Genomic DNA, 13,280 nt, shown 5'->3' on the forward strand with positions numbered 1-13,280 from the left:
AATAGTTATGGGCTGAGATTGTACTCGGATGGACTAGTTTTCCATGATGCAAAGAAGGCTGGGGGCTGACCTGATAGAATTTTACTAGACGGGGTAGATAGTCAACATTTTTTTTCATGGTAGAGTATCAAAAACAAGGTGGCACAAGTTTTAAGGCTTTATATGGGAATTTAAGGGTAAATTTTTTACACAGAGTGTGGTTGATGGATCTCGCTGCCAGAGGCATTTAGATGGACACTTACATATGCAAGACACACAAGGTATTGAGTCCTAATGTGTGCACATGAGGTTTGATGGGCAAAAGGTGGCCATGAACTGGGGGGTTGGGGCTTGTTCTGTGCTATACAACTCTATGAATCTATGACCATTATTTTGTAAAAGTCTAACAAACAGCAGAGAGTGAAATAAAATATTGAAAATACAGTTGGGGAATTTAAATGTTTTAAAGTCATAATAACATTTCTTGAATTATTAATACACATCATCTAAATGTTGAAATCAGATGATGCCCTTGAAGGAGGCTGTATGAACCATTGTACTTATACCAATTTATCTCTAGAGTCTTCTATTTGTTTCTTTTATAAATGAAGCTCCAATTCCCATTTGCTCTCTTTAAACTCCAAAGGTAGTGCAGGTGCTGCCGAGCATTCCCTACTATCAATGAAATGTTGGTGGTCCAAGAGAGTTCCTCTATGATGTTCACTCCCAAGAATTTAAAGCTGGACACCCTTTCCACTGCTTCACCGTTCATGACTACGTCTATTTCAAACTTGCATGCATCATGTTGACTTTCAGTGCCTGTAACAACCTGTTGTAATGCACTATTGGATTCCACTTCTTATACCTTACAGTACATTCTATTACCAAGATGGACCTTGATCATACCTTTTTGATTTCCTGAAATTGATAACCACTTCTTTGTTTTTTAATGTTGGGTTGCTGCACCGTAATACTGTTACGCTAACCACTGCGCTATTTTGCCACCCCCCTGAGCTTCACTCCTTCCATCGAATTGAGTGGTTGTGGATAACTCTGCTGTTCAAGCAGAATGCTGCAAGCCGCTATGCACTGCATTAGGTGCCATAGTCAAAACCAAATGTTTCTGGCATCCCGAAATGCCTGAAGGTCTGCAGCAGCTGTTGAATGGTAGCATCTGTCGTTGTTGACTTCATAAATAATACTTCTGGCCATTTGGAATAGGCGTCAACCAGGACAAGGTAGGTAGAGTCGTTGATTAGGCTAGTGAAGTCAATATGTACTCGGCTCCAAGGTCTGGTAGCCTGAGGAATAGTTGTGGATCGGCTCTACTTGGATTCTTTGCTGCCAAAGAGCACTGAGTACATTGTTTGCATACTGATATGATACCTTGGTCTATGCCTGGCCAGTACACAAAGCTTCTTGAAGTCTAGGGGACCGGGGTGGAATTTTGGTCAAAGTGTTCGTGGAGTCTCTAGGCTATCTCCAAACATTAAGATGGAGTTGAGAGCCAAGGGTAGAAGGGTACGACATCTTCCTCAACTTTGACTGGCCATCCGTCAATGAGGTATCTGGAGATACGCTGAAGAAGAGGATCTGCAGCTACTTCTGCTCTGATCTTGTCGATCGTGACCGGAAGCCATTTGGCAGCATCCGATCAACCCGGTGAACTTCACAACCAATTGAAATCGCGGCCATAACAGTGTCTTCATTTTCAGTAAAATACTGATTCATTGGTCTGGAGAGGGCATCTGCCTGACCAAGTTCCTGTGTTGATGTGCACTTGATTTCAAAATGTTGCCTACTTTTGTAGATGGTTCATTTTACACACTGGAATACCTTTCAGAGACCCAAAGATGGACAATGGTAGCTTGTGATTATTAAGCAGAGTGAAGCATCTGCCTTAAAGCATCTTGTGAAATTTCTTCACAGCAAAGATGATTCTCAAGGCTTCCTTTCCAATTTGTCCATATTTCCTTCCTGCTGCAATCAGTGATCTAGTTGCATGCATGGCAGCTTTCTCGAACCATCAGGCCAGATATGAACAGCACCCACCCCATAGCTGGACACATCCGTCGCAACGATGATTGGCAGCTCTGGGTTGAAACGTTATCAGGAGAAGGTAATTACTTACCACCTGTTATGCCACTGGTGTTTAGGGCAGCAATGAAGATCCTCCATCCCTGGCATGTTCAGGGCTTCTTTCATCATGTCGGTAGCTTCCTCTTAGTATTCACTACTGTCAGTCATGCAAGTCCCAGGTGGAAACTCAGGAATACCATCGCACTCAGATGTAGAAGGATCCTTCATTGCTGTTTCTGTAACAATTTTGTTTTACTAGTCAGGGTTGTTGGCTCTGAGGTGAACACCCGAATCTGGAGGACTGGTGGACCACTCTTAGTCTGGCCTCTACCCTTTGACCTGTTTGGCATCAGTGACCCTACCAAGAGCCAAAGTATAAAGCCCTGACTCCAGCCAACATACAGTGGTGCTAGAAAGTTTGTGAACCCTGTTGGATTTTCTCCATTTCTGCATAAATATGACCTAAAATGTGATCAAAACTTCACATAAGTCCTAAAACAAGATAAAAGAGAACCCAATTAAATAAATAACACAAAAACATTATACTTGTTTATTTACTTATTGAGGAAAAATTATCCAATATTACATGTATTTGTTGGAAAAAATATGTGAACCCTGGGGTCAATGCTTTCTACAAAAGCTATTTGGAGTCCGGTGTTCCAATCAATGAGATGAGATTGCAATCTCAATGTTGCTGAGGTAGGAATGGGTTGAGGGTTTCAAGTTCCTAGATGTAAATATCAACATCAGTTTGTCCTGGTCTAACTGCATGGATACTATGGCCAAGAAAGCACATCCACACCTTCACTTCCTCAGAAGTTATAGAAATTTGGCTTGTCCCCAGTGACTCTTGCTATTGTTTATAGATGCACCATAGAAAACATATTAACCAGGTGCATCAAAGCTTGGTATGCAGTTGCTCTGCTCAAGTCTGCCAGTATACCTCACAAACCAGCCTCTGCTCCTTCGACTTCCCTCTGCCTTGGGAAAGCAGCTAACATAAGCAAGGACTCCTCTCACCCTAGTGGGTCTGCCCTCTCCCATCAGGCAAAGGATACAAAACGTTGAGAATATGTACTACACATCTCAAGGACAGCTTCTATCCCACTGTTACCAGACTCTTGAACTCTTATGATTTTTGATCTCACAGTCTATCTCATTGTGGTCCTTGCACTTTACTTGTCTACCTGCTCTCATGTTCTCTGTAACTACGCTCTCCACCTCAATATACTTATGTATGCAATGATCTGTTTGGAGGGCACACAAGCAAAAGCTTTTCACTGTATCTCGGTCCATGTGACAACAATAAACCAATTCCAAATTAGCATTCATGGGGGACTGGCACAGAAAACGAGTTGACAGTTGAGGGCCACATAGGAAAACCATATTGAAAGGTGGAACAGGTTGAAAGGCCTGGTGGCCCACTCCTGTTCCTATGTTCTTATGTTCTTTTTTGTATAACTCCTGCATCAGAATCAAAATCAGGTTTAATATCACCAACATGTGTCGTGAAATTTGTTGTTTTGTGACAGCAGTACAGCACAATACATTAAAAACTATAAATTTTAGATTTAGATTATGAGGACACTCAGTCCTCGTTTATTGTCATTTAGTAATGCATGCATTAAGAAATGATACAATGTTCCTCCAGTATGATATCACAGAAATACAAGACAGACCAAGACTAAAACTGACAAAAACCACATAATTATAACATATAGTTACAACAGTGCAAAGCAATACCGTAATTTGATAAAGAGCAGACCATGGGCACGGTAAAAAAAAAAGTCTCGAAGTCCCGCTAGCCCCATCATCCCACGCAGACAGTAGAGGGAAGAAACTCTCCCTGCCATGAACTTCCAGCGCCGCAAACTTGCCAATACAGCACCCTGGAAGCACCCGACCACAGCCGACTCTGAGTCCGTCCAAAAACTTCGAGCCTCCGACCAGCCCTCTGACACCGAGCACCATCTCTGCCGAGTGTTTCGACCCCAGCCCCGGCTGCCAAGCAACAGGCAAAGCCAAGGATTCGGGGCCTTCCCCTCCAGAGATTCTGGATCACACAGTAGCAGCAGCAGTGAAACAGTCATTTCAGAAGTTTCACCAGATGTTCCTCCGTGCTTCTCACGTCCATCTCCATCAAATCAGGATTGTGCACGGCATCCTACTTGACAAATAACAGATATTCACTACTGGAGTGGCTACTGCGCGCCGCATCGCGCTGCCATCTTCTCTTAGGGGTCCTATTACAATAAGATATATATGTGTGTGTGTGTGTATGTATGTGTGTGTATATTTTTATTTATTTATCTATTTATTTACTTACTTATTTAATATTTAAATTAGATAGATAGTGGAAAAAATGCAGCAAAAATACATAGTGAGGTAATGTTCATGGGGTGGTCCATTGTCCATTCTGAAGTCTAATGGCAGAGGGGAAGAAGATGTTCCTGAAACTTTCAGTGTGTGTCTTCAGGCTCCTGTACCACCTCTCTGATGGTAGTATTAAGAAGAGAGCAAGTCCTGTACGTTGGGGATTTTAATGATAGATTCCACCTTTCTGAGGCATCACCTTTTAAAGATGTCCTTGATGCTGGGGAGGCTTGTGCCCTAATGGAGCTGGCTGAGTTTGCAACCCTCTGCAGCTTTTTCTGACCCTGTGCAGTGGCCTCTCTATACCAGATGGTGATGCAACCAAATGGAATGCTCTCCATTATACATCTGTAGAGATTTGCTAAAGTCTTTGATGACAAACAAATTCTCCTCAACCCCCTATTGAAATATAGCCGCTGTTGTGCCTTCTTGTTAATTGCATCAATATGTTGGGCACAGGATAGATCCTCAGAGATGTTGACACCCAGGAACTTGAAACTGCCCACCTTTTCTACTGCTGCTCCCTCAGTGAGGACTGATATGTGTTCCCTTGACTTCCCCTTCCTGAGTCAATTCCTTGGTCTTACTGATGTTGAGTGTAAGGTTGTTGTTGCAACACCACTTAACCAGCTGATCTATCTCACTCCTGTACGCCTCCTCGTCACCATCTAAACTTCTGCCAACAACAGTTGAGTCATTGTCAAATTTATGGATGGTCTTTGAACTGTATGTGATCCCTCGATGAGTGGTGTGATTATCTTGACTTCCCCTTCCTGAAGTATAAATGATTCACTTAGTGATTCAATCTGTGTCCTTTGTCTCTTGACCCTTATGCCAGTAGAAACATCTGCATTCAATCCATTTTATCAAAGCCTGTCTGCTAAATCTCTTGTCCTCTGTGACAAGAATGACTCCATATCTCCAATACCTCCATGCAACTGTGAGCCTTTACTCCCAGAATATCCCAGTAAATATCCTGTGTAAATATCCAAGTTCTTTACCTTCTACTGAAATGCGGTGCCCGGAATTGGCAGACCTCGCGAACTCTGGAGAATTATCGGCTTGTTGGAACTAAATCACCTGCTGGCCTTTAATTTTGTTGTTTTGATCCCCCAACTGCTGCCTGGTCTTCTCCAACGATCGTCACCTTGTCGTGGTGGAGAGGCTTCTGAGTTCCTGAGAGTGATGCTATCCGGAGCTTAGCGCCTGATGGGGTCACTCAGTGGCAGTAAGGTCGAGGGGGAGATTCCAGACACAGAGCGAATCAACCAAGATCTCAGTGGTGGGGCTGCTGGAGGATGATGATACAGCACAACTACAGTGAAGGCGGAAGAAGGCTTCAGCTTTGAAGGGTCCCCAGTCATCTTGTATTCCATGCCACTAGATCCTGACCCCAATCTGTCAAGTACCATGTGATGGCTGCCCATACATCAGACTCCCCATGTTAAACAAAGTCATGCACAGCTGTTCCCCAGTAAGAGAGTAACCCCTTAGAACATCATACTCGACTGGAGTCATCGCATTACTACTGCTGCTTGGTACTCTTGTCAAGCATCTCTCCCAACCCTTCTTCTACTGGAGCAGCTGACAGTCTCACTTTCTTTGGTGGTTTCAAGCAAGCATGGCAAAAACTTAAATGTTATCACCTAGGTGCCTTCCAGCCATTTCTATTCTAGCTTCATAGCGCCAGCAGCCGAGGTTCAAATCCCACCACTGTCTTTAAGGTGCTTATATACTCCCACAGTGGTGCTGTGGATTTCCTACTGGTGCTCTAGTTTCCAAAAACATACAGGTTAATAGGAAAATTGGTCACATAGGTGTAATAGTGCAGTGCCAGCTCACTGGGCTGGAAGGGCCTGTTGAGATGCTGTATATGACAGAAATAAATATTCCCCTTAGAATGCAACACTGACAACATGCTGGAGGAACTCAGCAGGTCGGGCAGCATCTGTGGAAATGATCAGTCAACGTTTAAGGACTGAAGAGGGAAGGGGCAGAGGCCCTATAAAGAAGGTGGGGGGAGGGTGGAAAGGAGAAGGCTGGTAGGTTCCAGGTGAAAAACCAGTAAGGGGAAAGATAAAGGGGTGGGGGAGGGGTGGGTGGGATTTGAACCTGGGTAGCTGGCACTGTGAAGCTAGAATAGAAATGGCTGGAAGGCACCCAGGTGATAACATATAAGGTTTTGCCATGCCTGCTCGAAACCACCAAAGAAAGTGAGACTGTCAGCTGCTCCAGTAGAGGAAGGGTTGGGAGAGATGCTTGACAAGAGTACCAAGCAGCAGTAGTAATGCGATGACTCCAGTCGAGTATGATGTTCTAAGGGGTTACTCTCTTACTGGAGAATAGCTGTGCATGACTTTGTTTAACATGGGGAGTCTGATGTATGGGCAGTCATCACATGGTACTTGACAGATTGAGATCAGGATCTAGTGGCATAGAATACAAGATGACTGGGGACCCTTCAAAACTGAAGCCTTCTTCCGCCTTCACTGTAGTTGTGATGTATCATCATCCTCCAGCAGCCCCACCACTGAGATCTTGGTTGAATCGCTCTGTGTCTGGAATCTCCCCCTTGACCTTACTGCCACTGAGTGACCCCATCAGGCGCTAAGCTCCGGATAGCATCACTCTCAGGAACTCAGAAGCCTCTCCACCACGACAAGGTGACGATCGTTGGAGAAGACCAGGCAGCAATTGGGCGATCAAAACAACAAAGTTAGAGGCCAGCTGGTGATTTAGTTCCAACAAGCCGATAATTCTCCAGAGTTCGCGAGGTCTGCCAATTCCGGGCACCACATTTCAGTAGAAGGTAAAGAACTTGGATATTTACACAGGATATTTACTGGGATATTCTGGGAATAAAGGCTCACAGTTGCATGGAGATATTGAAGATATAGAGTCATTCTTGTCACAGAGGACAAGAGATTTAGCAGACAGGCTTTGATAAAATGGATTGAATGCAAATGTTTCTACTGGCATAAGGGTCAAAAGACAAAGGACACAGATTGGCAAAAGTAGTGTGGGAATTTAAGAGAATCATTTATACTTCAGGAAGGGGAAGTCAAGATAATCACACCACTCATCGAGGGATCACATACAGTTCAAAGACCATCCATAAATTTGACAATGACTCAACTGTTGTTGGCAGAAGTTTAGATGGTGACGAGGAGGCGTACAGGAGTGAGATAGATCAGCTGGTTAAGTGGTGTTGCAACAACAACCTTACACTCAACATCAGTAAGACCAAGGAATTGATTCAGGAAGGGGAAGTCAAGGGAACACATACCAGTCCTCACTGAGGGAGCAGCAGTAGAAAAGGTGGGCAGTTTCAAGTTCCTGGGTGTCAACATCTCTGAGGATCTATCCTGTGCCCAACATATTGATGCAATTAACAAGAAGGCACAACAGCGGCTATATTTCAATAGGGGGTTGAGGAGAATTTGTTTGTCATCAAAGACTTTAGCAAATCTCTACAGATGTATAATGGAGAGCATTCCATTTGGTTGCATCACCATCTGGTATAGAGAGGCCACTGCACAGGGTCAGAAAAAGCTGCAGAGGGTTGCAAACTCAGCCAGCTCCATTAGGGCACAAGCCTCCCCAGCATCAAGGACATCTTTAAAAGGTGATGCCTCAGAAAGGTGGAATCTATCATTAAAATCCCCAATGTACAGGACATGCTCTCTTCTTAATACTACCATCAGACAGGTGGTACAGGAAGCCTGAAGACACACACTGAAAGTTTCAGGAACATCTTCTTCCCCTCAGCGTGTTGTGAGTGTTGCTTTGACCCCAGCATCTGCAGAGTATTTTGTATTTACAATTCCCCTTAGAATGCCTATTGTCACTGCTCACACTTAACAGTCTGGCTGTCAGCTCCCAACATCTTTAGACCATTGCATCCAAGTTATATTAGGAGAGAAGGGCAGTATGTTGGCACAGTGGCTGGTGGGATACCAAGATTTGTGGATGAAAGGACAGTATAGTGGGATCAAGGGAGGGGTAGAGTGAAAGAATATGTTGAAATGCTCCTCCACTGTGATTTCAGATTTTTCACTGGTTTCTGGCTCCATGGCAGCAGAGTCCACAGTTACAGATACACCCTCCCCTGGCAAGTCTGTCCCCCGCCCCCAGACTGGAAGCCTGTTTCCCCACACCCTCCATTTCCAGTGCCAGGCATGGATTCCTCACCACCTTATGCTGCCATGCAAAGGGGAAGTAGTTGGCCAGCATCTCTCAGCATGCTTAATGCAAATGGTTCCCACAGCAGAACAGCTGAGTGAATATGAGCCATACGTGCACTGGAGCAGGGATCAGTAGAACAAGTCGTAGCTGTGGTCAGTGCACCGATTGTGAGACATTGTAGACTCTTCCCTGGTACTACTGCTGGTACCATTTCATTTCAGTACGAACTCCTGGCTTCACCAATGGGGAGAACCTCCCTTTACCTCTCTGCCTCCTCAACAAGGGCATCACCACACCCGGGGTCTACATCCATGCCTACTGCACGTTCTGTCACTGTGAAGCATTACTTTTCACTACAGAGTTAACATAGAACATTGCAACACAATAAAAGTCCTTCAGCCCACAATGTTGTGACGACTCTTTAACCTCCTCCAAGATCAATCTAAACCTTCTGTCCTACATAACCCTCCATTTTTCTATCATCCATGTGCCTATCTCAGAGTTTCTTTAATGCCCTTAGTGTATCTGACTCTACCATCACCCCAAGCAAAGCATTCCATGCACCCACCACTCTCTGTGTAAAGAACTTACCTCTGACATCCCCTCTATACTTTCCTCCAAACACCTTAAAATTATGCCCCCCTGTATTAGCCATTTCCACCCTGAGGGAAAAATCTCTAATTATCTACTCTATCTGTGCCCCTTATCAGCTTGTACACCTCTATCAAGTCATCTCTTATTCTCATTTACTCCAAAGAAAAAAGCCCAAGCTCGCTCAACCTACCCTCATAAGAAATGCCCTCTAGTCCAGACGACATCCTGGCAAATTTCCTCTGCAATTGTCTAAGGCTTCCTCATCCTCCAGTTGTGCCGGACTGCCAGTGTGTACTATTATTTAATGGAAGTACAAACAAAGTATTACCTATCAGTTTTGGGAAAATTACTAGAATTCATTCCAAGGGATCTTTTAAGTCGTCATTTAGAAAGGCACAGAGTAATGAGGAACTCATAAACACAAGGGATTCTGCAGATGCTGGAAGTCCAGAGCAACTCACACCAAGTGCTGAAAGAACTCAGCAGGTCAGGCAGCATCTATGGAGAGGAATAAGGAGCTGTCTGAGACCCTTCATTGGTACTGGAAAGGAAGGTGGAAGAAGATAGGGAGAGGTGTAGGAGTACATTCAGCATGGATTTGTTTGGGGAAAGTTAGGAGGGAGTAACTTGAATGTTTTTTTTAGGAGGGTGGTGAGAGTTGTGAAATTAATGTAATTTGCATAGGTTTTAGCAAAGCCTTTGAAAAGGCTCCACAAGGTAAGCTGGCTATAAGGGAAAGCCCACGGGATCTAAGGGGAAGGTTCAAATTGAATCTAACAGTGGCACTGAATGGAGGGTAGTGCGATCTCCACAGAACCCTCCAGTTCAGAGGAAGGACTAGACAACCTGCACTGAATCTCACTCCCAGGACAACGCCCCCAACACTGAGGTCCTAGTTTCACTCTGTCAGCTATGTTGGGCAGGCCACTCATTCACAGTTAACTCCATACACTCCATTCCAAGCTCTGTCATGGGAGAAGATTACCAGGCAGTTGGGAAAAAAAGATTCAAAACTAAAAGCCTTCTTGAAGGTATCACCAGTTGTTACACAAGAGGGAGCCCTGGCTCTGGAGTATAACCCATGGTTGCATGGGTGCAGAAGGAGCTTCCAGAATGATGTTGAGCCTACAGAAATCCTGTGTAAATGGCAGAGGCATGAAAAATCTACCCACTCACCAGCCCAGTCAGGCACCTCCTGTCCTGTCTGAGGAGTTTTCTGTGACCCCAACATTCACCTCAGAGCCCGCTGAAGTTTGTGGTATCAAGTCATCTCCTTCCCCTGGATGGGTCTCAGAACAGCCCCAGCGACCTTTCAGCCCATAATGGATAAAAGTACTGGAAGGAATCCTGTCTGTATAACTGAGGTGATGTCCACATGCCCTCATAGACAGAATAGCCACACTTGGAGGAGGTACGCTACTGGTTACAGACATACTGTGAAGAGCTCAAATGGAATAAGTGAGCATCCACGCAGTGCACAGCTAGACAGAATGGGCGTGGCGGGGTTGAAAGCTGCCCACAGAAAGGTGGTGATGTGGAAAGCCGACACAAATATTTATTTTTATTTAAGTGCAACGAGGTAGCAGTCCCTTTTAGCCCAGTGATCCCATGCCACCCTATTACACCCCTGTGTCCAGTAAACCTATTGGCTCAAACAACTTTGGAATGTGGGAGGGAACTGGAGCACTCAGAGGAAACCCACGCAGTCACGGGGAGAGCATACAAAACTCCATACGGACAGCAGCAGAATCGAAGCTGGGTTGCTGGCACCATAATAGTGTTACGCTGACCACTGTGCTACTTTGCCACCGCACCCACCCCCCGAGTTTCACTCCTTCCATGGGGTGTTTCAGTAAGGTTTCTGCCAAGTCTGGCTGTCTCACTGAAATCCTTCACCAGAGGGAGCTCTGGCTCCGGAGTGAAGAGCAGAAGAGGACACGTGAAGCATCAAGAACAAAAGTTGGCTGTGGATTTTTCCTGGTTATTATGACTAATAGGTCATTATAAGTTGGCTGATGTCTCCACCCTGGAGTGGTGCAGACACTTCCTGTATAACGAAATCAGGCCACAAGCTGCTGCAGTAAACACCACCGACACCCCCACTGGGAGTGAAACAGAGTCCATGGATTATAAAAGAAGCTCTAGCCATCATTTCATTTCAGATGTTTCTACAAGTTCTGAGCATTTCTCTCTGGTCACAGACTACAGAGTACTGTGGTAGTATTTCCGGACCAGGGTGTACACAGTTGGATTTGTGGGTGAAATAAAAGACGAGCAGGCAGATGTGTACACAGGCAATGAGGTCAGGAGAGATAGATTCACATAGGTGGGGTGGGGTGAGGAGAAACGTCCTGAGAATTCTCCAACCTCTAGGCCATTGAGGATCACCAAGGTGAAGTGGTGCAGTGATTGTGGAAATACTGTGAGTCAGATATACCATGGCAAAGATGGATAACATAAATGGAAAGACTCACATTGACTCCCAGAGTCTGGAGTTCAGTGATGAATTTGCTTTGAATTACAGTATTGAAAGCAGTATTCTGATGTAATGATAATAATAATAATTATAACTATTTATATACATTAAGTTGCAGGCTCAAAGTGCTTTACATAGATTGTAAAGATAAATCAATATAATCATAAAAGCATGATACAAAATTAAAAATTATAAGTAAAAACAAACATTATATAGAATAAAATGTAATTGAATATACCAAATGATATAAACATAATCAACATCAACAGGCATTAAGTAATCCTATAAGCAGGCCAAATTAAACAAGTAGGTTTTTAGGAGTGTTTTGAAATGTTCCACTGTATTAGCCTGGTGTATCCCAGTTGGTGGAATATTCCATATTTTTGGTGCGTAAGAGCAAATGTACAGTAGGTATCATTAGTGTGCAGATGCTTCAGAGGTGAGTGTAGGAGAACAAACTGGGTAAAAGCCCAGTTGTACCTACAACTGAGCCCTGAGAGAACAGAAAGGGTTTTGACATCATTGTTCAACCAGCTTGCCTTGTTTGACAATGCAGCTCTCCAGCAGTATGGCATTGAGGGGATATTGAATCATATTGGTGTCTGACCAAAGACAAAGCATTTCTGATGATGTAGAAGAGTGCACCCCCTCTCCTCTTTGCACTTGTTTTCACTTGAATATCTAACCTGTCATCTGAACCCACAAACTGGCTAGCCTAAAGCAATACTTTAGACCATAAGACATAGGAGCAGAATTAGCCTTTCAGCCCATCGAGTCTGATCTGCCATTCCATCATGGCTGATCCCGGATCCCACTTAACTCCATACACCTGCCTTCTCACCATATCGTTTGATGCCCTGACCGATCAGGAAACGACCAACTTCCGCCTTAAATATACCCATGGACATGGCCTCGACCACTGTCAATCACAGAGCATTCCACAGATTCACTGCTCTCTGGCTAAAAATAATTCCTTCTTACTTCCATTCTAAAAGTTTGCCCCTCAGTTTTGAGGCTGTGCCCTGTAGTTCTGGATACCCCCACCATAGAAAACATCCTCTACATATCCACCCTATCTAGTCCTTTCAACATTCTGTAGGTTTCAATGAGATCCTCCGGCACTCTTCTAAATTCCGGTGAGTACAGGCCTAAAGCTGCCAAATGCTATTCATATGTTAACGCCTTCATTCCTGAAATCACCCTCGTGAGCCTCCCCTGGACTCTCCCCAATGACAACACATCTTTTCTGAGATATGGAGCCCAAAACTGTTGACAATACTCCAATACTACTAGTGTCTTATAAAGCCTCAGCATTATCGCCTTGCTTTTATATTCTAATTTCCCTTGAAATAAATGCCAACATTGCATTTGCCTTCTTTACCACAGACTACACCGGTAAATTAACCTTCTGGGAGTCTTGCTCGAGGATTCCTAAGTCCCTCTGCACCTCTGATGTTTGAACTTTCTCTCCATTTAGACAATAGTCTGCACTATTGTTCCTTTTACCAAAATGCATTATCATACATTTCCCAACACTGTATTCCATCTGCCACTTTTTGCTCATTCTTCCGATTTGCCTAAGTCCTGCTGCAAT

The 13,280-nt window shown here is 44.3% G+C and overlaps 1 protein-coding gene across 7 annotated transcripts in view; it reads left to right on the forward strand.

Annotated features, from left to right (window-relative positions):
• Positions 1-13,280, forward strand: part of prkn (parkin RBR E3 ubiquitin protein ligase) — a 1,184,373-nt gene that overhangs the window by 1,136,953 nt on the left and 34,140 nt on the right. The gene's annotated exons all lie outside the window — the stretch shown is intronic.

Source organism: Mobula birostris, chromosome 8 (genome assembly GCF_030028105.1).
Source record: "Mobula birostris isolate sMobBir1 chromosome 8, sMobBir1.hap1, whole genome shotgun sequence".
In the NCBI taxonomy this organism is placed as follows: domain Eukaryota; kingdom Metazoa; phylum Chordata; class Chondrichthyes; order Myliobatiformes; family Myliobatidae; genus Mobula; species Mobula birostris.